This window comes from Pholcus phalangioides, unplaced genomic scaffold (assembly GCF_987345545.1).
Source record: "Pholcus phalangioides strain wild (caught in Gottingen) unplaced genomic scaffold, Ppha-v1.0 ptg000015l_1, whole genome shotgun sequence".
In the NCBI taxonomy this organism is placed as follows: domain Eukaryota; kingdom Metazoa; phylum Arthropoda; class Arachnida; order Araneae; family Pholcidae; genus Pholcus; species Pholcus phalangioides.
This window is the reverse complement of record NW_028301608.1, coordinates 109,259,031-109,273,760: the sequence shown is the minus strand read 5'-3', so window position 1 is coordinate 109,273,760 and position 14,730 is coordinate 109,259,031. Positions and strand designations below refer to the sequence as shown.

The window sequence follows — 14,730 nt, the reverse complement described above, 5'->3', positions numbered from 1 at the left end:
AATCCCAGTTCTGATATGTTGTTTTTAATATGAAATTTAGATCGTGTTTTATGTAAAATAAGCAATATCTCTCAAATTTGAAGTAAGCGTAAGACTTGACTAAACGTAAGGGTGGCCGAGCGGTCTAAGGCGCCAGACTCAAGAATATATCTTCGCCTTAAGAAGGTGCGAGTGTTCTGGTCTACAATTGTAGGCGTGGGTTCGAATCCCACTTCTGACATGTTGTTTTTAATATGAAATTTGGACAGTGTTTTATGTAAAATAAGCAATATCTCTCAAACTTGAAGTAAGCGTAAGACTTGGTTAGACGTCAGGATGGCCGAGCGGTCTAAGGCGCCAGACTCAAGAATATATCTTCTCCTTAAGAAGGTGCGAGTGTTCTGGTCTACAATTGTAGGCGTGGGTTCGAATCCCACTTCTGACACATTGTTTTTAATATGAAATTTGGATCGTGTTTTATGTAAAATAAGCAATATCTCTCAAACTTGAAGTAAGCGTAAGACTTGGTTAGACGTCAGGATGGCCGAGCGGTCTAAGGCGCCAGACTCAAGAATATATCTTTGCCTTAAGAAGGTGCGAGTGTTCTGGTCTACAATTGTAGGCGTGGGTTCGAATCCCACTTCTGACATGTTGTTTTTAATATGAAATTTGGACAGTGTTTTATGTAAAATAAGCAATATCTCTCAAATTTGAAGTAAGCGTAAGACTTGGTTAGACGTCAGGATGGCCGAGCGGTCTAAGGCGCCAGACTCAAGAACATATCTTCGCCTTAAGAAGGTGCGAGCGTTCTGGTCTACAATTGTAGGCGTGGGTTCGAATCCCACTTCTGACACGTTGTTTTTAATATGAAATTTGGATCGTGTTTTATGTAAAATAAGCAATATCTCTCAAATTTGAAGTAAGCATAAAACTTGGTTAGACGTCAGGATGGCCGAGCGGTCTAAGGCGCCAGACTCAAGAATATATCTTCGCCTTAAGAAGGTGCGAGTGTTCTGGTCTACAATTGTAGGCGTGGGTTCGAATCCCACTTCTGACACGTTGTTTCTAATATGAAATTTTGATCGTGTTTTATGTAAAATAAGCAATATCTCTCAAATTTGAAGTAAGCGTGAGACTTGGTTAAACGTCAGGATGGCCGAGCGGTCTAAGCCGCCAGACTCAAGAATATATCTTCGCCTTAAGAAGGTGCGAGTATTCTGGTCTACAATTGTATTCGTGGGTTCGAATCCCACTTCTGACACGTTGTTTTTAATATGAAATTTGGATCGTGTTTTATGTAAAATAAGCAATATCTCTCAAATTTGAAGTAAGCGTAAGACTTGGTTAAACGTAAGGATGGCCGAGCGGTCTAAGTCGCCTATCTCAAGAATATATCTTCGCCTTAAGAAGATGCGAGTGTTCTGGTCTGCAATTGCAGACGTGGGATCGAATCCCACTTCTGACACGTTGTTTTTAATATGAAATTTGGATCGTGTTTTATGTAAAATAAGCAATATCTCTCAAATTTGAAGTAACCGTAAGACTTGACTAAACGTAAGGGTGGCCGAGCGGTCTAAGGCGCCAGACTCAAGAATATATCTTCGCCTTAAGAAGGTGCGAGTGTTCTGGTCTACAATTGTAGGCGTGGGTTCGAATCCCACTTCTGACATGTTGTTTTTAATATGAAATTTGGACAGTGTTTTATGTAAAATAAGCAATATCTCTCAAACTTGAAGTAAGCGTAAGACTTGGTTAGACGTCAGGATGGCCGAGCGGTCTAAGGCGCCAGACTCAAGAATATATCTTCTCCTTAAGAAGGTGCGAGTGTTCTGGTCTACAATTGTAGGCGTGGGTTCGAATCCCACTTCTGACACATTGTTTTTAATATGAAATTTGGATCGTGTTTTATGTAAAATAAGCAATATCTCTCAAACTTGAAGTAAGCGTAAGACTTGGTTAGACGTCAGGATGGCCGAGCGGTCTAAGGCGCCAGACTCAAGAACATATCTTCGCCTTAAGAAGGTGCGAGCGTTCTGGTCTACAATTGTAGGCGTGGGTTCGAATCCCACTTCTGACACGTTGTTTTTAATATGAAATTTGGATCGTGTTTTATGTAAAATAAGCAATATCTCTCAAATTTGAAGTAAGCATAAAACTTGGTTAGACGTCAGGATGGCCGAGCGGTCTAAGGCGCCAGACTCAAGAATATATCTTCGCCTTAAGAAGGTGCGAGTGTTCTGGTCTACAATTGTAGGCGTGGGTTCGAATCCCACTTCTGACACGTTGTTTCTAATATGAAATTTTGATCGTGTTTTATGTAAAATAAGCAATATCTCTCAAATTTGAAGTAAGCGTGAGACTTGGTTAAACGTCAGGATGGCCGAGCGGTCTAAGGCGCCAGACTCAAGAATATATCTTCGCCTTAAGAAGGTGCGAGTATTCTGGTCTACAATTGTATTCGTGGGTTCGAATCCCACTTCTGACACGTTGTTTTTAATATGAAATTTGGATCGTGTTTTATGTAAAATAAGCAATATCTCTCAAATTTGAAGTAAGCGTAAGACTTGGTTAAACGTAAGGATGGCCGAGCGGTCTAAGTCGCCTATCTCAAGAATATATCTTCGCCTTAAGAAGATGCGAGTGTTCTGGTCTGCAATTGCAGACGTGGGATCGAATCCCACTTCTGACACGTTGTTTTTAATATGAAATTTGGATCGTGTTTTATGTAAAATAAGCAATATCTCTCAAATTTAAAGTAAGCGTAAGACTTGGTTAAACGTCAGGATGGCCGAGCGGTCTAAGGCGCCAGACTCAAGAATATATCTTCGCCTTAAGAAGGTGCGAGTGTTCTGGTCTACAATTGTAGGCGAGGTTTCTAATCCCACTTCTGACATGTTGATTTTAATATGAAATTTGGATCGTGTTTTATGTAAAATAAGCAATATCTCTCAAATTTGAAGTAAGCGTAAGACTTGGTTAGACGTCAGGATGGCCGAGCGGTCTAAGGCGCCAGACTCAAGAATATATCAATATATCTTCGCCTTAAGAAGGTGGGAGTGTTCTGGTCTACAATTGTAGGCGTTGGTTCGAATCCCACTTCTGACACGTTGTTTCTGATATGAAATTTTGATCGTGTTTTATGTAAAATAAGCAATATCTCTCAAATTTGAAGTAAGCGTAACACTTGGTTAAACGTAAGGATGGCCGAGCGGTCTAAGGCGCCAGACTCAAGAATATATCTTCGCCTTAAGAAGGTGCGAGTGTTATGGTCTACAATTGTAGGCGTGGTTTCTAATCCCACTTCTGACACGTTGTTTTTAATATGAAATTTGGATCGTGTTTTATGTAAACTAAGCAATATCTCTCAAATTTGAAGTAATCGTAAGACTTGGTTAAACGTCAGGATGGCCGAGCAGTCTAAGGCGCCAGACTCAAGAATATGTCTTCGCCTTAAGAAGGTGCGAGTGTTCTGGTCTACAATTGTAGGCGTGGGTTCGAATCCCACTTCTGACACGTTGTTTTTAATATGAAATTTGGATCGTGTTTTATGTAAAATAAGCAATATCTCTCAAACTTGAAGTAAGCGTAAGACTTGGTTAGACGTCAGGATGGCCGAGCGGTCTAAGGCGCCAGACTCAAGAATATATCTTCGCCTTAAGAAGGTGCGATTGTTCTGGTCTACAATTGTAGGCGTGGGTTCGAATCCCACTTCTGACATGTTGTTTTTAATATGAAATTTGGACAGTGTTTTATGTAAAATAAGCAATATCTCTCAAATTTGAAGTAAGCGTAAGACTTGGTTAAACGTCAGGATGGCCGAGCGGTCTAAGGCGCCAGACTCAAGAATATATCTTCGCCTAAAGAAGGTGCGAGTGTTCTGGTCTACAATTGTAGGCGTGGGTTCGTATCCCACTTCTGACATGTTGTTTTTAATATGAAATTTGGACAGTGTTTTATGTAAAATAAGCAATATCTCTCAAATTTGAAGTAAGCGTAAGACTTGGTTAGACGTCAGGATGGCCGAGCGGTCTAAGGCGCCAGACTCAAGAACATATCTTCCCCTTAAGAAGGTGCGAGCGTTCTGGCCTACAATTGTAGGCGTGGGTTCGAATCCGACTTCTGGCACGTTGTTTTTAATATGAAATTTGGATCGTGTTTTATGTAAAATAAGCAATATTTGAAGTAAGCGTAAGACTTGGTTAAACGCCAGGATGGCCGATCGGTCTAAGGCGCCAGACTCAAGAATATATCTTCGCCTTAAGAAGGTGCGAGTGTTCTGGTCCACAATTGTAGGCGTGGGTTCGAATCCCACTTCTGACATGTTGTTTTTAATATGAAATTTGGACAGTGTTTTATGTAAAATAAGCAATATCTCTCAAATTTGAAGTAAGCGTAAGACTTGGTTAGACGTCAGGATGGCCGAGCGGTCTAAGGCGCCAGACTCAAGAATATATCTTCGCCTTAAGAAGGTGCGAGTGTTATGGTCTACAATTGTAGGCGTGGTTTCTAATCCCACTTCTGACACGTTGTTTTTAATATGAAATTTGGATCGTGTTTTATGTAAACTAAGCAATATCTCTCAAATTTGAAGTAATCGTAAGACTTGGTTAAACGTCAGGATGGCCGAGCAGTCTAAGGCGCCAGACTCAAGAATATATCTTCGCCTTAAGAAGGTGCGAGTGTTCTGGTCTACAATTGTAGGCGTGGGTTCGAATCCCACTTCTGACACGTTGTTTTTAATATGAAATTTGGATCGTGTTTTATGTAAAATAAGCAATATCTCTCAAACTTGAAGTAAGCGTAAGACTTGGTTAGACGTCAGGATGGCCGAGCGGTCTAAGGCGCCAGACTCAAGAATATATCTTCGCCTTAAGAAGGTGCGAGTGTTCTGGTCTACAATTGTAGGCGTGGGTTCGAATCCCACTTCTGACATGTTGTTTTTAATATGAAATTTGGACAGTGTTTTATGTAAAATAAGCAATATCTCTCAAATTTGAAGTAAGCGTAAGACTTGGTTAGACGTCAGGATGGCCGAGCGGTCTAAGGCGCCAGACTCAAGAATATATCTTCGCCTTAAGAAGGTGCGAGTGTTCTGGTCTACAATTGTATTCGTGGGTTCGAATCCCACTTCTGACACGTTGTTTTTAATATGAAATTTGGATCGTGTTTTATGTAAAATAAGCAATACCTCTCAAATTTGAAGTAAGCGTAAGGCTTGGTTAAACGTAAGGATGGCCGAGCGGTCTAAGTCGCCAGACTCAAGAATATATCTTCGCCTTAAGAAGATGCGAGTGTTCTGGTCTGCAATTGTAGGCGTGGGTTCGAATCCCACTTCTGACACGTTGTTTTTAATATGAAATTTGGATCGTGTTTTATGTAAAATAAGCAATATCTCTCAAATTTGAAGTAAGCGTAAGACTTGGTTAGACGTCAGGATGGCCGAGCGGTCTAAGGCGCCAGACTCAAGAATATATCTTCGCCTTAAGAAGGTGCGAGTGTTCTGGTCTATAATTGTAGGCGTTGGTTCGAATCCCACTTCTGACACGTTGTTTGTGATATGAAATTTTGATCGTGTTTTATGTAAAATAAGCAATATCTCTCAAATTTGAAGTAATCGTAAGACTTGGTTAAACGTCAGGATGGCCGAGCAGTCTAAGGCGCCAGACTCAAGAATATATCTTCGCCTTAAGAAGGTGCGAGTGTTCTGGTCTACAATTGTAGGCGTGGGTTCGAATCCCACTTCTGACATGTTGTTTTTAATATGAAATTTGGACAGTGTTTTATGTAAAATAAGCAATATCTCTCAAATTTGAAGTAAGCGTAAGACTTGGTTAAACGTCAGGATGGCCGATCGGTCTTAGGCGCCAGACTCAAGAATATGTCTTCGCCTTAAGAAGGTGCGAGTGTTCTGGTCTACAATTGTAGGCGTGGGTTCGAATCCCACTTCTGACACGTTGTTTTTAATATGAAATTTGGATCGTGTTTTATGTAAAATAAGCAATATCTCTCAAACTTGAAGTAAGCGTAAGACTTGGTTAGACGTCAGGATGGCCGAGCGGTCTAAGGCGCCAGACTCAAGAATATATCTTCGCCTTAAGAAGGTGCGAGTGTTCTGGTCTACAATTGTAGGCGTGGGTTCGAATCCGACTTCTGGCACGTTGTTTTTAATATGAAATTTGGATCGTGTTTTATGTAAAATAAGCAATATCTCTCAAATTTGAAGTAAGCGTAAGACTTGGTTAAACGCCAGGATGGCCGATCGGTCTAAGGCGCCAGACTCAAGAATATATCTTCGCCTTAAGAAGGTGCGAGTGTTCTGGTCCACAATTGTAGGCGTGGGTTCGAATCCCACTTCTGACATGTTGTTTTTAATATGAAATTTGGACAGTGTTTTATGTAAAATAAGCAATATCTCTCAAATTTGAAGTAAGCGTAAGACTTGGTTAGACGTCAGGATGGCCGAGCGGTCTAAGGCGCCAGACTCAAGAATATATCTTCGCCTTAAGAAGGTGCGAGTGTTATGGTCTACAATTGTAGGCGTGGTTTCTAATCCCACTTCTGACACGTTGTTTTTAATATGAAATTTGGATCGTGTTTTATGTAAACTAAGCAATATCTCTCAAATTTGAAGTAATCGTAAGACTTGGTTAAACGTCAGGATGGCCGAGCAGTCTAAGGCGCCAGACTCAAGAATATATCTTCGCCTTAAGAAGGTGCGAGTGTTCTGGTCTACAATTGTAGGCGTGGGTTCGAATCCCACTTCTGACACGTTGTTTTTAATATGAAATTTGGATCGTGTTTTATGTAAAATAAGCAATATCTCTCAAACTTGAAGTAAGCGTAAGACTTGGTTAGACGTCAGGATGGCCGAGCGGTCTAAGGCGCCAGACTCAAGAATATATCTTCGCCTTAAGAAGGTGCGAGTGTTCTGGTCTACAATTGTAGGCGTGGGTTCGAATCCCACTTCTGACATGTTGTTTTTAATATGAAATTTGGACAGTGTTTTATGTAAAATAAGCAATATCTCTCAAACTTGAAGTAAGCGTAAGACTTGGTTAGACGTCAGGATGGCCGAGCGGTCTAAGGCGCCAGACTCAAGAATATATCTTCGCCTTAAGAAGGTGCGAGTGTTCTGGTCTACAATTGTATTCGTGGGTTCGAATCCCACTTCTGACACGTTGTTTTTAATATGAAATTTGGATCGTGTTTTATGTAAAATAAGCAATACCTCTCAAATTTGAAGTAAGCGTAAGGCTTGGTTAAACGTAAGGATGGCCGAGCGGTCTAAGTCGCCAGACTCAAGAATATATCTTCGCCTTAAGAAGATGCGAGTGTTCTGGTCTGCAATTGTAGGCGTGGGTTCGAATCCCACTTCTGACACGTTGTTTTTAATATGAAATTTGGATCGTGTTTTATGTAAAATAAGCAATATCTCTCAAATTTGAAGTAAGCGTAAGACTTGGTTAGACGTCAGGATGGCCGAGCGGTCTAAGGCGCCAGACTCAAGAATATATCTTCGCCTTAAGAAGGTGCGAGTGTTCTGGTCTACAATTGTAGGCGTGGGTTCGAATCCGACTTCTGGCACGTTGTTTTTAATATGAAATTTGGATCGTGTTTTATGTAAAATAAGCAATATCTCTCAAATTTGAAGTAAGCGTAAGACTTGGTTAAACGCCAGGATGGCCGATCGGTCTAAGGCGCCAGACTCAAGAATATATCTTCGCCTTAAGAAGGTGCGAGTGTTCTGGTCCACAATTGTAGGCGTGGGTTCGAATCCCACTTCTGACATGTTGTTTTTAATATGAAATTTGGACAGTGTTTTATGTAAAATAAGCAATATCTCTCAAATTTGAAGTAAGCGTAAGACTTGGTTAGACGTCAGGATGGCCGAGCGGTCTAAGGCGCCAGACTCAAGAATATATCTTCGCCTTAAGAAGGTGCGAGTGTTATGGTCTACAATTGTAGGCGTGGTTTCTAATCCCACTTCTGACACGTTGTTTTTAATATGAAATTTGGATCGTGTTTTATGTAAACTAAGCAATATCTCTCAAATTTGAAGTAATCGTAAGACTTGGTTAAACGTCAGGATGGCCGAGCAGTCTAAGGCGCCAGACTCAAGAATATATCTTCGCCTTAAGAAGGTGCGAGTGTTCTGGTCTACAATTGTAGGCGTGGGTTCGAATCCCACTTCTGACACGTTGTTTTTAATATGAAATTTGGATCGTGTTTTATGTAAAATAAGCAATATCTCTCAAACTTGAAGTAAGCGTAAGACTTGGTTAGACGTCAGGATGGCCGAGCGGTCTAAGGCGCCAGACTCAAGAATATATCTTCGCCTTAAGAAGGTGCGAGTGTTCTGGTCTACAATTGTAGGCGTGGGTTCGAATCCCACTTCTGACATGTTGTTTTTAATATGAAATTTGGACAGTGTTTTATGTAAAATAAGCAATATCTCTCAAATTTGAAGTAAGCGTAAGACTTGGTTAGACGTCAGGATGGCCGAGCGGTCTAAGGCGCCAGACTCAAGAATATATCTTCGCCTTAAGAAGGTGCGAGTGTTCTGGTCTACAATTGTATTCGTGGGTTCGAATCCCACTTCTGACACGTTGTTTTTAATATGAAATTTGGATCGTGTTTTATGTAAAATAAGCAATACCTCTCAAATTTGAAGTAAGCGTAAGGCTTGGTTAAACGTAAGGATGGCCGAGCGGTCTAAGTCGCCAGACTCAAGAATATATCTTCGCCTTAAGAAGATGCGAGTGTTCTGGTCTGCAATTGTAGGCGTGGGTTCGAATCCCACTTCTGACACGTTGTTTTTAATATGAAATTTGGATCGTGTTTTATGTAAAATAAGCAATATCTCTCAAATTTGAAGTAAGCGTAAGACTTGGTTAGACGTCAGGATGGCCGAGCGGTCTAAGGCGCCAGACTCAAGAATATATCTTCGCCTTAAGAAGGTGCGAGTGTTCTGGTCTATAATTGTAGGCGTTGGTTCGAATCCCACTTCTGACACGTTGTTTGTGATATGAAATTTTGATCGTGTTTTATGTAAAATAAGCAATATCTCTCAAATTTGAAGTAATCGTAAGACTTGGTTAAACGTCAGGATGGCCGAGCAGTCTAAGGCGCCAGACTCAAGAATATATCTTCGCCTTAAGAAGGTGCGAGTGTTCTGGTCTACAATTGTAGGCGTGGGTTCGAATCCCACTTCTGACATGTTGTTTTTAATATGAAATTTGGACAGTGTTTTATGTAAATTAAGCAATATCTCTCAAATTTGAAGTAAGCGTAAGACTTGGTTAAACGTCAGGATGGCCGATCGGTCTTAGGCGCCAGACTCAAGAATATGTCTTCGCCTTAAGAAGGTGCGAGTGTTCTGGTCTACAATTGTAGGCGTGGGTTCGAATCCCACTTCTGACATGTTGTTTTTAATATGAAATTTGGACAGTGTTTTATGTAAAATAAGCAATATCTCTCAAATTTGAAGTAAGCGTAAGACTTGGTTAGACGTCAGGATGGCCGAGCGGTCTAAGGCGCCAGACTCAAGAATATATCTTCGCCTTAAGAAGGTGCGAGTGTTCTGGTCTACAATTGTATTCGTGGGTTCGAATCCCACTTCTGACACGTTGTTTTTAATATGAAATTTGGATCGTGTTTTATGTAAAATAAGCAATACCTCTCAAATTTGAAGTAAGCGTAAGGCTTGGTTAAACGTAAGGATGGCCGAGCGGTCTAAGTCGCCAGACTCAAGAATATATCTTCGCCTTAAGAAGATGCGAGTGTTCTGGTCTGCAATTGTAGGCGTGGGTTCGAATCCCACTTCTGACACGTTGTTTTTAATATGAAATTTGGATCGTGTTTTATGTAAAATAAGCAATATCTCTCAAATTTGAAGTAAGCGTAAGACTTGGTTAGACGTCAGGATGGCCGAGCGGTCTAAGGCGCCAGACTCAAGAATATATCTTCGCCTTAAGAAGGTGCGAGTGTTCTGGTCTATAATTGTAGGCGTTGGTTCGAATCCCACTTCTGACACGTTGTTTGTGATATGAAATTTTGATCGTGTTTTATGTAAAATAAGCAATATCTCTCAAATTTGAAGTAATCGTAAGACTTGGTTAAACGTCAGGATGGCCGAGCAGTCTAAGGCGCCAGACTCAAGAATATATCTTCGCCTTAAGAAGGTGCGAGTGTTCTGGTCTACAATTGTAGGCGTGGGTTCGAATCCCACTTCTGACATGTTGTTTTTAATATGAAATTTGGACAGTGTTTTATGTAAATTAAGCAATATCTCTCAAATTTGAAGTAAGCGTAAGACTTGGTTAAACGTCAGGATGGCCGATCGGTCTTAGGCGCCAGACTCAAGAATATGTCTTCGCCTTAAGAAGGTGCGAGTGTTCTGGTCTACAATTGTAGGCGTGGGTTCGAATCCCACTTCTGACATGTTGTTTTTAATATGAAATTTGGACAGTGTTTTATGTAAAATAAGCAATATCTCTCAAATTTGAAGTAAGCGTAAGAGTTGGTTAGACGTCAGGATGGCCGAGCGGTCTAAGGCGCCAGACTCAAGAATATATCTTCGCCTTAAGAAGGTGCGAGTGTTCTGGTCTACAATTGTAGGCGTGGGTTCGAATCCCACTTCTGACACGTTGTTTCTAATATGAAATTTTGATCGTGTTTTATGTAAAATAAGCAATATCTCTCAAATTTGAAGTAAGCGTAAGACTTGGTTAAACGTCAGGATGGCCGAGCGGTCTAAGGCGCCAGACTCAAGAATATATCTTCGCCTTAAGAAGTTGCGAGTGTTCTGGTCTACAATTGTAGGCGTGGGTTCGAATCCCACTTCTGACACGTTGTTTTTAATATGAAATTTGGATCGTGTTTTATGTAAAATAAGCAATATCACTCAAATTTGAAGTAAGCGTAAGACTTGGTTAAACGTAAGGATGGCCGAGCGGTCTAAGTCGCCAGACTCAAGAATATATCTTCGCCTTAAGAAGATGCGAGTGTTCTGGTCTGCAATTGTAGGCGTGGGTTCGAATCCCACTTCTGACACGTTGTTTTTAATATGAAATTTGGATCGTGTTTTATGTAAAATAAGCAATATCTCTCAAATTTGAAGTAAGCGTAAGACTTGGTTAAACGTCATGATGGCCGAGCGGTCTAAGGCGCCAGACTCAAGAATATATCTTCGCCTCAACAAGGTGCGAGTGTTCTGGTCTACAATTGTAGGCGAGGTTTCTAATCCCACTTCTGACATGTTCATTTTAATATGAAATTTGGATCGTGTTTTATGTAAAATAAGCAATATCTCTCAAATTTGAAGTAAGCGTAAGACTTGGTTAGACGTCAGGATGGCCGAGCGGTCTAAGGCGCCAGACTCAAGAATATATCTTCGCCTTAAGAAGGTGCGAGTGTTATGGTCTACAATTGTAGGCGTGGTTTCTAATCCCACTTCTGACACGTTGTTTTTAATATGAAATTTGGATCGTGTTTTATGTAAACTAAGCAATATCTCTCAAATTTGAAGTAATCGTAAGACTTGGTTAAACGTCAGGATGGCCGAGCAGTCTAAGGCGCCAGACTCAAGAATATGTCTTCGCCTTAAGAAGGTGCGAGTGTTCTGGTCTACAATTGTAGGCGTGGGTTCGAATCCCACTTCTGACACGTTGTTTTTAATATGAAATTTGGATCGTGTTTTATGTAAAATAAGCAATATCTCTCAAACTTGAAGTAAGCGTAAGACTTGATTAGACGTCAGGATGGCCGAGCGGTCTAAGGCGCCAGACTCAAGAATATATCTTCGCCTTAAGAAGGTGCGAGTGTTCTGGTCTACAATTGTAGGCGTGGGTTCGAATCCCACTTCTGACATGTTGTTTTTAATATGAAATTTGGACAGTGTTTTATGTAAAATAAGCAATATCTCTCAAATTTGAAGTAAGCGTAAGACTTGGTTAAACGTCAGGATGGCCGAGCGGTCTAAGGCGCCAGACTCAAGAATATATCTTCGCCTTAAGAAGGTGCGAGTGTTCTGGTCTACAATTGTAGGCGTGGGTTCGAATCCCACTTCTGACATGTTGTTTTTAATATGAAATTTGGACAGTGTTTTATGTAAAATAAGCAATATCTCTCAAATTTGAAGTAAGCGTAAGACTTGGTTAGACGTCAGGATGGCCGAGCGGTCTAAGGCGCCAGACTCAAGAACATATCTTCGCCTTAAGAAGGTGCGAGCGTTCTGGCCTACAATTGTAGGCGTGGGTTCGAATCCGACTTCTGGCACGTTGTTTTTAATATGAAATTTGGATCGTGTTTTATGTAAAATAAGCAATATCTCTCAAATTTGAAGTAAGCGTAAGACTTGGTTAAACGCCAGGATGGCCGATCGGTCTAAGGCGCCAGACTCAAGAATATATCTTCGCCTTAAGAAGGTGCGAGTGTTCTGGTCCACAATTGTAGGCGTGGGTTCGAATCCCACTTCTGACATGTTGTTTTTAATATGAAATTTGGACAGTGTTTTATGTAAAATAAGCAATATCTCTCAAATTTGAAGTAAGCGTAAGACTTGGTTAGACGTCAGGATGGCCGAGCGGTCTAAGGCGCCAGACTCAAGAATATATCTTCGCCTTAAGAAGGTGCGAGTGTTATGGTCTACAATTGTAGGCGTGGTTTCTAATCCCACTTCTGACACGTTGTTTTTAATATGAAATTTGGATCGTGTTTTATGTAAACTAAGCAATATCTCTCAAATTTGAAGTAATCGTAAGACTTGGTTAAACGTCAGGATGGCCGAGCAGTCTAAGGCGCCAGACTCAAGAATATATCTTCGCCTTAAGAAGGTGCGAGTGTTCTGGTCTACAATTGTAGGCGTGGGTTCGAATCCCACTTCTGACACGTTGTTTTTAATATGAAATTTGGATCGTGTTTTATGTAAAATAAGCAATATCTCTCAAACTTGAAGTAAGCGTAAGACTTGGTTAGACGTCAGGATGGCCGAGCGGTCTAAGGCGCCAGACTCAAGAATATATCTTCGCCTTAAGAAGGTGCGAGTGTTCTGGTCTACAATTGTAGGCGTGGGTTCGAATCCCTCTTCTGACATGTTGTTTTTAATATGAAATTTGGACAGTGTTTTATGTAAAATAAGCAATATCTCTCAAATTTGAAGTAAGCGTAAGACTTGGTTAGACGTCAGGATGGCCGAGCGGTCTAAGGCGCCAGACTCAAGAATATATCTTCGCCTTAAGAAGGTGCGAGTGTTCTGGTCTACAATTGTATTCGTGGGTTCGAATCCCACTTCTGACACGTTGTTTTTAATATGAAATTTGGATCGTGTTTTATGTAAAATAAGCAATACCTCTCAAATTTGAAGTAAGCGTAAGGCTTGGTTAAACGTAAGGATGGCCGAGCGGTCTAAGTCGCCAGACTCAAGAATATATCTTCGCCTTAAGAAGATGCGAGTGTTCTGGTCTATAATTGTAGGCGTTGGTTCGAATCCCACTTCTGACACGTTGTTTCTGATATGAAATTTTGATCGTGTTTTATGTAAAATAAGCAATATCTCTCAAATTTGAAGTAATCGTAAGACTTGGTTAAACGTCAGGATGGCCGAGCAGTCTAAGGCGCCAGACTCAAGAATATATCTTCGCCTTAAGAAGGTGCGAGTGTTCTGGTCTACAATTGTAGGCGTGGGTTCGAATCCCACTTCTGACATGTTGTTTTTAATATGAAATTTGGATCGTGTTTTATGTAAAATAAGCAATATCTCTCAAACTTGAAGTAAGCGTAAGACTTGGTTAGACGTCAGGATGGCCGAGCGGTCTAAGGCGCCAGACTCAAGAATATATCTTCGCCTTAAGAAGGTGCGAGTGTTCTGGTCTACAATTGTAGGCGTGGGTTCGAATCCCTCTTCTGACATGTTGTTTTTAATATGAAATTTGGACAGTGTTTTATGTAAAATAAGCAATATCTCTCAAATTTGAAGTAAGCGTAAGACTTGGTTAAACGCCAGGATGGCCGAGCGGTCTAAGGCGCCAGACTCAAGAATATATCTTCGCCTTAAGAAGGTGCGAGTGTTCTGGTCCACAATTGTAGGCGTGGGTTCGAATCCCACTTCTGACACGTTGTTTTTAATATGAAATTTGGATCGTGTTTTATGTAAAATAAGCAATACCTCTCAAATTTGAAGTAAGCGTAAGGCTTGGTTAAACGTAAGGATGGCCGAGCGGTCTAAGTCGCCAGACTCAAGAATATATCTTCGCCTTAAGAAGATGCGAGTGTTCTGGTCTATAATTGTAGGCGTTGGTTCGAATCCCACTTCTGACACGTTGTTTCTGATATGAAATTTTGATCGTGTTTTATGTAAAATAAGCAATATCTCTCAAATTTGAAGTAATCGTAAGACTTGGTTAAACGTCAGGATGGCCGAGCAGTCTAAGGCGCCAGACTCAAGAATATATCTTCGCCTTAAGAAGGTGCGAGTGTTCTGGTCTACAATTGTAGGCGTGGGTTCGAATCCCACTTCTGACACGTTGTTTTTAATATGAAATTTGGATCGTGTTTTATGTAAAATAAGCAATATCTCTCAAACTTGAAGTAAGCGTAAGACTTGGTTAGACGTCAGGATGGCCGAGCGGTCTAAGGCGCCAGACTCAAGAATATATCTTCGCCTTAAGAAGGTGCGAGTGTTCTGGTCTACAATTGTAGGCGTGGGTTCGAATCCCTCTTCTGACATGTTGTTTTTAATATGAAATTTGGACA

General features: G+C 40.9%; 54 non-coding genes across 54 annotated transcripts; all 54 read left to right on the top strand.

Moving 5' to 3' along the window:
- The first annotated feature begins 105 nt into the window (after positions 1-105).
- TRNAL-CAA (transfer RNA leucine (anticodon CAA)) lies at positions 106-220 on the top strand. The gene is made up of 2 exons: positions 106-143; positions 175-220. It is a non-coding gene; the product is annotated as a tRNA-Leu (tRNA).
- An 89-nt stretch (positions 221-309) lies between these two features.
- Positions 310-424, top strand: TRNAL-CAA (transfer RNA leucine (anticodon CAA)). Its single transcript has 2 exons — positions 310-347; positions 379-424. It is a non-coding gene; the product is annotated as a tRNA-Leu (tRNA).
- An 89-nt stretch (positions 425-513) lies between these two features.
- On the top strand, positions 514-628 carry TRNAL-CAA (transfer RNA leucine (anticodon CAA)). The gene is made up of 2 exons: positions 514-551; positions 583-628. It is a non-coding gene; the product is annotated as a tRNA-Leu (tRNA).
- An 89-nt stretch (positions 629-717) lies between these two features.
- TRNAL-CAA (transfer RNA leucine (anticodon CAA)) lies at positions 718-832 on the top strand. The gene is made up of 2 exons: positions 718-755; positions 787-832. It is a non-coding gene; the product is annotated as a tRNA-Leu (tRNA).
- Positions 833-921: 89 nt separating this feature from the next.
- Positions 922-1,036, top strand: TRNAL-CAA (transfer RNA leucine (anticodon CAA)). The gene is made up of 2 exons: positions 922-959; positions 991-1,036. It is a non-coding gene; the product is annotated as a tRNA-Leu (tRNA).
- A 497-nt stretch (positions 1,037-1,533) lies between these two features.
- Positions 1,534-1,648, top strand: TRNAL-CAA (transfer RNA leucine (anticodon CAA)). Its single transcript has 2 exons — positions 1,534-1,571; positions 1,603-1,648. It is a non-coding gene; the product is annotated as a tRNA-Leu (tRNA).
- An 89-nt stretch (positions 1,649-1,737) lies between these two features.
- Positions 1,738-1,852, top strand: TRNAL-CAA (transfer RNA leucine (anticodon CAA)). The gene is made up of 2 exons: positions 1,738-1,775; positions 1,807-1,852. It is a non-coding gene; the product is annotated as a tRNA-Leu (tRNA).
- Positions 1,853-1,941: 89 nt separating this feature from the next.
- Positions 1,942-2,056, top strand: TRNAL-CAA (transfer RNA leucine (anticodon CAA)). Its single transcript has 2 exons — positions 1,942-1,979; positions 2,011-2,056. It is a non-coding gene; the product is annotated as a tRNA-Leu (tRNA).
- Positions 2,057-2,145: 89 nt separating this feature from the next.
- Positions 2,146-2,260, top strand: TRNAL-CAA (transfer RNA leucine (anticodon CAA)). The gene is made up of 2 exons: positions 2,146-2,183; positions 2,215-2,260. It is a non-coding gene; the product is annotated as a tRNA-Leu (tRNA).
- Positions 2,261-2,349: 89 nt separating this feature from the next.
- Positions 2,350-2,464, top strand: TRNAL-CAA (transfer RNA leucine (anticodon CAA)). Its single transcript has 2 exons — positions 2,350-2,387; positions 2,419-2,464. It is a non-coding gene; the product is annotated as a tRNA-Leu (tRNA).
- Positions 2,465-2,961: 497 nt separating this feature from the next.
- On the top strand, positions 2,962-3,084 carry TRNAL-CAA (transfer RNA leucine (anticodon CAA)). Its single transcript has 2 exons — positions 2,962-2,999; positions 3,039-3,084. It is a non-coding gene; the product is annotated as a tRNA-Leu (tRNA).
- Positions 3,085-3,377: 293 nt separating this feature from the next.
- TRNAL-CAA (transfer RNA leucine (anticodon CAA)) lies at positions 3,378-3,492 on the top strand. The gene is made up of 2 exons: positions 3,378-3,415; positions 3,447-3,492. It is a non-coding gene; the product is annotated as a tRNA-Leu (tRNA).
- An 89-nt stretch (positions 3,493-3,581) lies between these two features.
- Positions 3,582-3,696, top strand: TRNAL-CAA (transfer RNA leucine (anticodon CAA)). Its single transcript has 2 exons — positions 3,582-3,619; positions 3,651-3,696. It is a non-coding gene; the product is annotated as a tRNA-Leu (tRNA).
- Positions 3,697-3,785: 89 nt separating this feature from the next.
- TRNAL-CAA (transfer RNA leucine (anticodon CAA)) lies at positions 3,786-3,900 on the top strand. Its single transcript has 2 exons — positions 3,786-3,823; positions 3,855-3,900. It is a non-coding gene; the product is annotated as a tRNA-Leu (tRNA).
- An 89-nt stretch (positions 3,901-3,989) lies between these two features.
- TRNAL-CAA (transfer RNA leucine (anticodon CAA)) lies at positions 3,990-4,104 on the top strand. The gene is made up of 2 exons: positions 3,990-4,027; positions 4,059-4,104. It is a non-coding gene; the product is annotated as a tRNA-Leu (tRNA).
- An 80-nt stretch (positions 4,105-4,184) lies between these two features.
- TRNAL-CAA (transfer RNA leucine (anticodon CAA)) lies at positions 4,185-4,299 on the top strand. Its single transcript has 2 exons — positions 4,185-4,222; positions 4,254-4,299. It is a non-coding gene; the product is annotated as a tRNA-Leu (tRNA).
- Positions 4,300-4,592: 293 nt separating this feature from the next.
- TRNAL-CAA (transfer RNA leucine (anticodon CAA)) lies at positions 4,593-4,707 on the top strand. Its single transcript has 2 exons — positions 4,593-4,630; positions 4,662-4,707. It is a non-coding gene; the product is annotated as a tRNA-Leu (tRNA).
- Positions 4,708-4,796: 89 nt separating this feature from the next.
- Positions 4,797-4,911, top strand: TRNAL-CAA (transfer RNA leucine (anticodon CAA)). The gene is made up of 2 exons: positions 4,797-4,834; positions 4,866-4,911. It is a non-coding gene; the product is annotated as a tRNA-Leu (tRNA).
- Positions 4,912-5,000: 89 nt separating this feature from the next.
- On the top strand, positions 5,001-5,115 carry TRNAL-CAA (transfer RNA leucine (anticodon CAA)). The gene is made up of 2 exons: positions 5,001-5,038; positions 5,070-5,115. It is a non-coding gene; the product is annotated as a tRNA-Leu (tRNA).
- A 293-nt stretch (positions 5,116-5,408) lies between these two features.
- Positions 5,409-5,523, top strand: TRNAL-CAA (transfer RNA leucine (anticodon CAA)). Its single transcript has 2 exons — positions 5,409-5,446; positions 5,478-5,523. It is a non-coding gene; the product is annotated as a tRNA-Leu (tRNA).
- Positions 5,524-5,612: 89 nt separating this feature from the next.
- On the top strand, positions 5,613-5,727 carry TRNAL-CAA (transfer RNA leucine (anticodon CAA)). The gene is made up of 2 exons: positions 5,613-5,650; positions 5,682-5,727. It is a non-coding gene; the product is annotated as a tRNA-Leu (tRNA).
- An 89-nt stretch (positions 5,728-5,816) lies between these two features.
- Positions 5,817-5,931, top strand: TRNAL-CAA (transfer RNA leucine (anticodon CAA)). Its single transcript has 2 exons — positions 5,817-5,854; positions 5,886-5,931. It is a non-coding gene; the product is annotated as a tRNA-Leu (tRNA).
- An 89-nt stretch (positions 5,932-6,020) lies between these two features.
- TRNAL-CAA (transfer RNA leucine (anticodon CAA)) lies at positions 6,021-6,135 on the top strand. Its single transcript has 2 exons — positions 6,021-6,058; positions 6,090-6,135. It is a non-coding gene; the product is annotated as a tRNA-Leu (tRNA).
- An 89-nt stretch (positions 6,136-6,224) lies between these two features.
- TRNAL-CAA (transfer RNA leucine (anticodon CAA)) lies at positions 6,225-6,339 on the top strand. The gene is made up of 2 exons: positions 6,225-6,262; positions 6,294-6,339. It is a non-coding gene; the product is annotated as a tRNA-Leu (tRNA).
- A 293-nt stretch (positions 6,340-6,632) lies between these two features.
- Positions 6,633-6,747, top strand: TRNAL-CAA (transfer RNA leucine (anticodon CAA)). The gene is made up of 2 exons: positions 6,633-6,670; positions 6,702-6,747. It is a non-coding gene; the product is annotated as a tRNA-Leu (tRNA).
- An 89-nt stretch (positions 6,748-6,836) lies between these two features.
- TRNAL-CAA (transfer RNA leucine (anticodon CAA)) lies at positions 6,837-6,951 on the top strand. Its single transcript has 2 exons — positions 6,837-6,874; positions 6,906-6,951. It is a non-coding gene; the product is annotated as a tRNA-Leu (tRNA).
- An 89-nt stretch (positions 6,952-7,040) lies between these two features.
- On the top strand, positions 7,041-7,155 carry TRNAL-CAA (transfer RNA leucine (anticodon CAA)). Its single transcript has 2 exons — positions 7,041-7,078; positions 7,110-7,155. It is a non-coding gene; the product is annotated as a tRNA-Leu (tRNA).
- Positions 7,156-7,448: 293 nt separating this feature from the next.
- Positions 7,449-7,563, top strand: TRNAL-CAA (transfer RNA leucine (anticodon CAA)). The gene is made up of 2 exons: positions 7,449-7,486; positions 7,518-7,563. It is a non-coding gene; the product is annotated as a tRNA-Leu (tRNA).
- An 89-nt stretch (positions 7,564-7,652) lies between these two features.
- On the top strand, positions 7,653-7,767 carry TRNAL-CAA (transfer RNA leucine (anticodon CAA)). Its single transcript has 2 exons — positions 7,653-7,690; positions 7,722-7,767. It is a non-coding gene; the product is annotated as a tRNA-Leu (tRNA).
- Positions 7,768-8,060: 293 nt separating this feature from the next.
- On the top strand, positions 8,061-8,175 carry TRNAL-CAA (transfer RNA leucine (anticodon CAA)). The gene is made up of 2 exons: positions 8,061-8,098; positions 8,130-8,175. It is a non-coding gene; the product is annotated as a tRNA-Leu (tRNA).
- An 89-nt stretch (positions 8,176-8,264) lies between these two features.
- TRNAL-CAA (transfer RNA leucine (anticodon CAA)) lies at positions 8,265-8,379 on the top strand. Its single transcript has 2 exons — positions 8,265-8,302; positions 8,334-8,379. It is a non-coding gene; the product is annotated as a tRNA-Leu (tRNA).
- Positions 8,380-8,468: 89 nt separating this feature from the next.
- On the top strand, positions 8,469-8,583 carry TRNAL-CAA (transfer RNA leucine (anticodon CAA)). The gene is made up of 2 exons: positions 8,469-8,506; positions 8,538-8,583. It is a non-coding gene; the product is annotated as a tRNA-Leu (tRNA).
- Positions 8,584-8,876: 293 nt separating this feature from the next.
- On the top strand, positions 8,877-8,991 carry TRNAL-CAA (transfer RNA leucine (anticodon CAA)). Its single transcript has 2 exons — positions 8,877-8,914; positions 8,946-8,991. It is a non-coding gene; the product is annotated as a tRNA-Leu (tRNA).
- Positions 8,992-9,080: 89 nt separating this feature from the next.
- On the top strand, positions 9,081-9,195 carry TRNAL-CAA (transfer RNA leucine (anticodon CAA)). Its single transcript has 2 exons — positions 9,081-9,118; positions 9,150-9,195. It is a non-coding gene; the product is annotated as a tRNA-Leu (tRNA).
- Positions 9,196-9,284: 89 nt separating this feature from the next.
- On the top strand, positions 9,285-9,399 carry TRNAL-CAA (transfer RNA leucine (anticodon CAA)). Its single transcript has 2 exons — positions 9,285-9,322; positions 9,354-9,399. It is a non-coding gene; the product is annotated as a tRNA-Leu (tRNA).
- An 89-nt stretch (positions 9,400-9,488) lies between these two features.
- Positions 9,489-9,603, top strand: TRNAL-CAA (transfer RNA leucine (anticodon CAA)). Its single transcript has 2 exons — positions 9,489-9,526; positions 9,558-9,603. It is a non-coding gene; the product is annotated as a tRNA-Leu (tRNA).
- A 293-nt stretch (positions 9,604-9,896) lies between these two features.
- TRNAL-CAA (transfer RNA leucine (anticodon CAA)) lies at positions 9,897-10,011 on the top strand. Its single transcript has 2 exons — positions 9,897-9,934; positions 9,966-10,011. It is a non-coding gene; the product is annotated as a tRNA-Leu (tRNA).
- Positions 10,012-10,100: 89 nt separating this feature from the next.
- Positions 10,101-10,215, top strand: TRNAL-CAA (transfer RNA leucine (anticodon CAA)). Its single transcript has 2 exons — positions 10,101-10,138; positions 10,170-10,215. It is a non-coding gene; the product is annotated as a tRNA-Leu (tRNA).
- An 89-nt stretch (positions 10,216-10,304) lies between these two features.
- Positions 10,305-10,419, top strand: TRNAL-CAA (transfer RNA leucine (anticodon CAA)). The gene is made up of 2 exons: positions 10,305-10,342; positions 10,374-10,419. It is a non-coding gene; the product is annotated as a tRNA-Leu (tRNA).
- Positions 10,420-10,508: 89 nt separating this feature from the next.
- Positions 10,509-10,623, top strand: TRNAL-CAA (transfer RNA leucine (anticodon CAA)). The gene is made up of 2 exons: positions 10,509-10,546; positions 10,578-10,623. It is a non-coding gene; the product is annotated as a tRNA-Leu (tRNA).
- An 89-nt stretch (positions 10,624-10,712) lies between these two features.
- Positions 10,713-10,827, top strand: TRNAL-CAA (transfer RNA leucine (anticodon CAA)). The gene is made up of 2 exons: positions 10,713-10,750; positions 10,782-10,827. It is a non-coding gene; the product is annotated as a tRNA-Leu (tRNA).
- Positions 10,828-11,528: 701 nt separating this feature from the next.
- Positions 11,529-11,643, top strand: TRNAL-CAA (transfer RNA leucine (anticodon CAA)). The gene is made up of 2 exons: positions 11,529-11,566; positions 11,598-11,643. It is a non-coding gene; the product is annotated as a tRNA-Leu (tRNA).
- Positions 11,644-11,732: 89 nt separating this feature from the next.
- Positions 11,733-11,847, top strand: TRNAL-CAA (transfer RNA leucine (anticodon CAA)). The gene is made up of 2 exons: positions 11,733-11,770; positions 11,802-11,847. It is a non-coding gene; the product is annotated as a tRNA-Leu (tRNA).
- Positions 11,848-11,936: 89 nt separating this feature from the next.
- Positions 11,937-12,051, top strand: TRNAL-CAA (transfer RNA leucine (anticodon CAA)). Its single transcript has 2 exons — positions 11,937-11,974; positions 12,006-12,051. It is a non-coding gene; the product is annotated as a tRNA-Leu (tRNA).
- An 89-nt stretch (positions 12,052-12,140) lies between these two features.
- TRNAL-CAA (transfer RNA leucine (anticodon CAA)) lies at positions 12,141-12,255 on the top strand. The gene is made up of 2 exons: positions 12,141-12,178; positions 12,210-12,255. It is a non-coding gene; the product is annotated as a tRNA-Leu (tRNA).
- An 89-nt stretch (positions 12,256-12,344) lies between these two features.
- TRNAL-CAA (transfer RNA leucine (anticodon CAA)) lies at positions 12,345-12,459 on the top strand. The gene is made up of 2 exons: positions 12,345-12,382; positions 12,414-12,459. It is a non-coding gene; the product is annotated as a tRNA-Leu (tRNA).
- A 293-nt stretch (positions 12,460-12,752) lies between these two features.
- Positions 12,753-12,867, top strand: TRNAL-CAA (transfer RNA leucine (anticodon CAA)). The gene is made up of 2 exons: positions 12,753-12,790; positions 12,822-12,867. It is a non-coding gene; the product is annotated as a tRNA-Leu (tRNA).
- Positions 12,868-12,956: 89 nt separating this feature from the next.
- On the top strand, positions 12,957-13,071 carry TRNAL-CAA (transfer RNA leucine (anticodon CAA)). Its single transcript has 2 exons — positions 12,957-12,994; positions 13,026-13,071. It is a non-coding gene; the product is annotated as a tRNA-Leu (tRNA).
- An 89-nt stretch (positions 13,072-13,160) lies between these two features.
- On the top strand, positions 13,161-13,275 carry TRNAL-CAA (transfer RNA leucine (anticodon CAA)). The gene is made up of 2 exons: positions 13,161-13,198; positions 13,230-13,275. It is a non-coding gene; the product is annotated as a tRNA-Leu (tRNA).
- Positions 13,276-13,568: 293 nt separating this feature from the next.
- Positions 13,569-13,683, top strand: TRNAL-CAA (transfer RNA leucine (anticodon CAA)). The gene is made up of 2 exons: positions 13,569-13,606; positions 13,638-13,683. It is a non-coding gene; the product is annotated as a tRNA-Leu (tRNA).
- An 89-nt stretch (positions 13,684-13,772) lies between these two features.
- On the top strand, positions 13,773-13,887 carry TRNAL-CAA (transfer RNA leucine (anticodon CAA)). Its single transcript has 2 exons — positions 13,773-13,810; positions 13,842-13,887. It is a non-coding gene; the product is annotated as a tRNA-Leu (tRNA).
- Positions 13,888-13,976: 89 nt separating this feature from the next.
- On the top strand, positions 13,977-14,091 carry TRNAL-CAA (transfer RNA leucine (anticodon CAA)). The gene is made up of 2 exons: positions 13,977-14,014; positions 14,046-14,091. It is a non-coding gene; the product is annotated as a tRNA-Leu (tRNA).
- A 293-nt stretch (positions 14,092-14,384) lies between these two features.
- TRNAL-CAA (transfer RNA leucine (anticodon CAA)) lies at positions 14,385-14,499 on the top strand. The gene is made up of 2 exons: positions 14,385-14,422; positions 14,454-14,499. It is a non-coding gene; the product is annotated as a tRNA-Leu (tRNA).
- Positions 14,500-14,588: 89 nt separating this feature from the next.
- Positions 14,589-14,703, top strand: TRNAL-CAA (transfer RNA leucine (anticodon CAA)). The gene is made up of 2 exons: positions 14,589-14,626; positions 14,658-14,703. It is a non-coding gene; the product is annotated as a tRNA-Leu (tRNA).
- Positions 14,704-14,730: the final 27 nt, after the last annotated feature.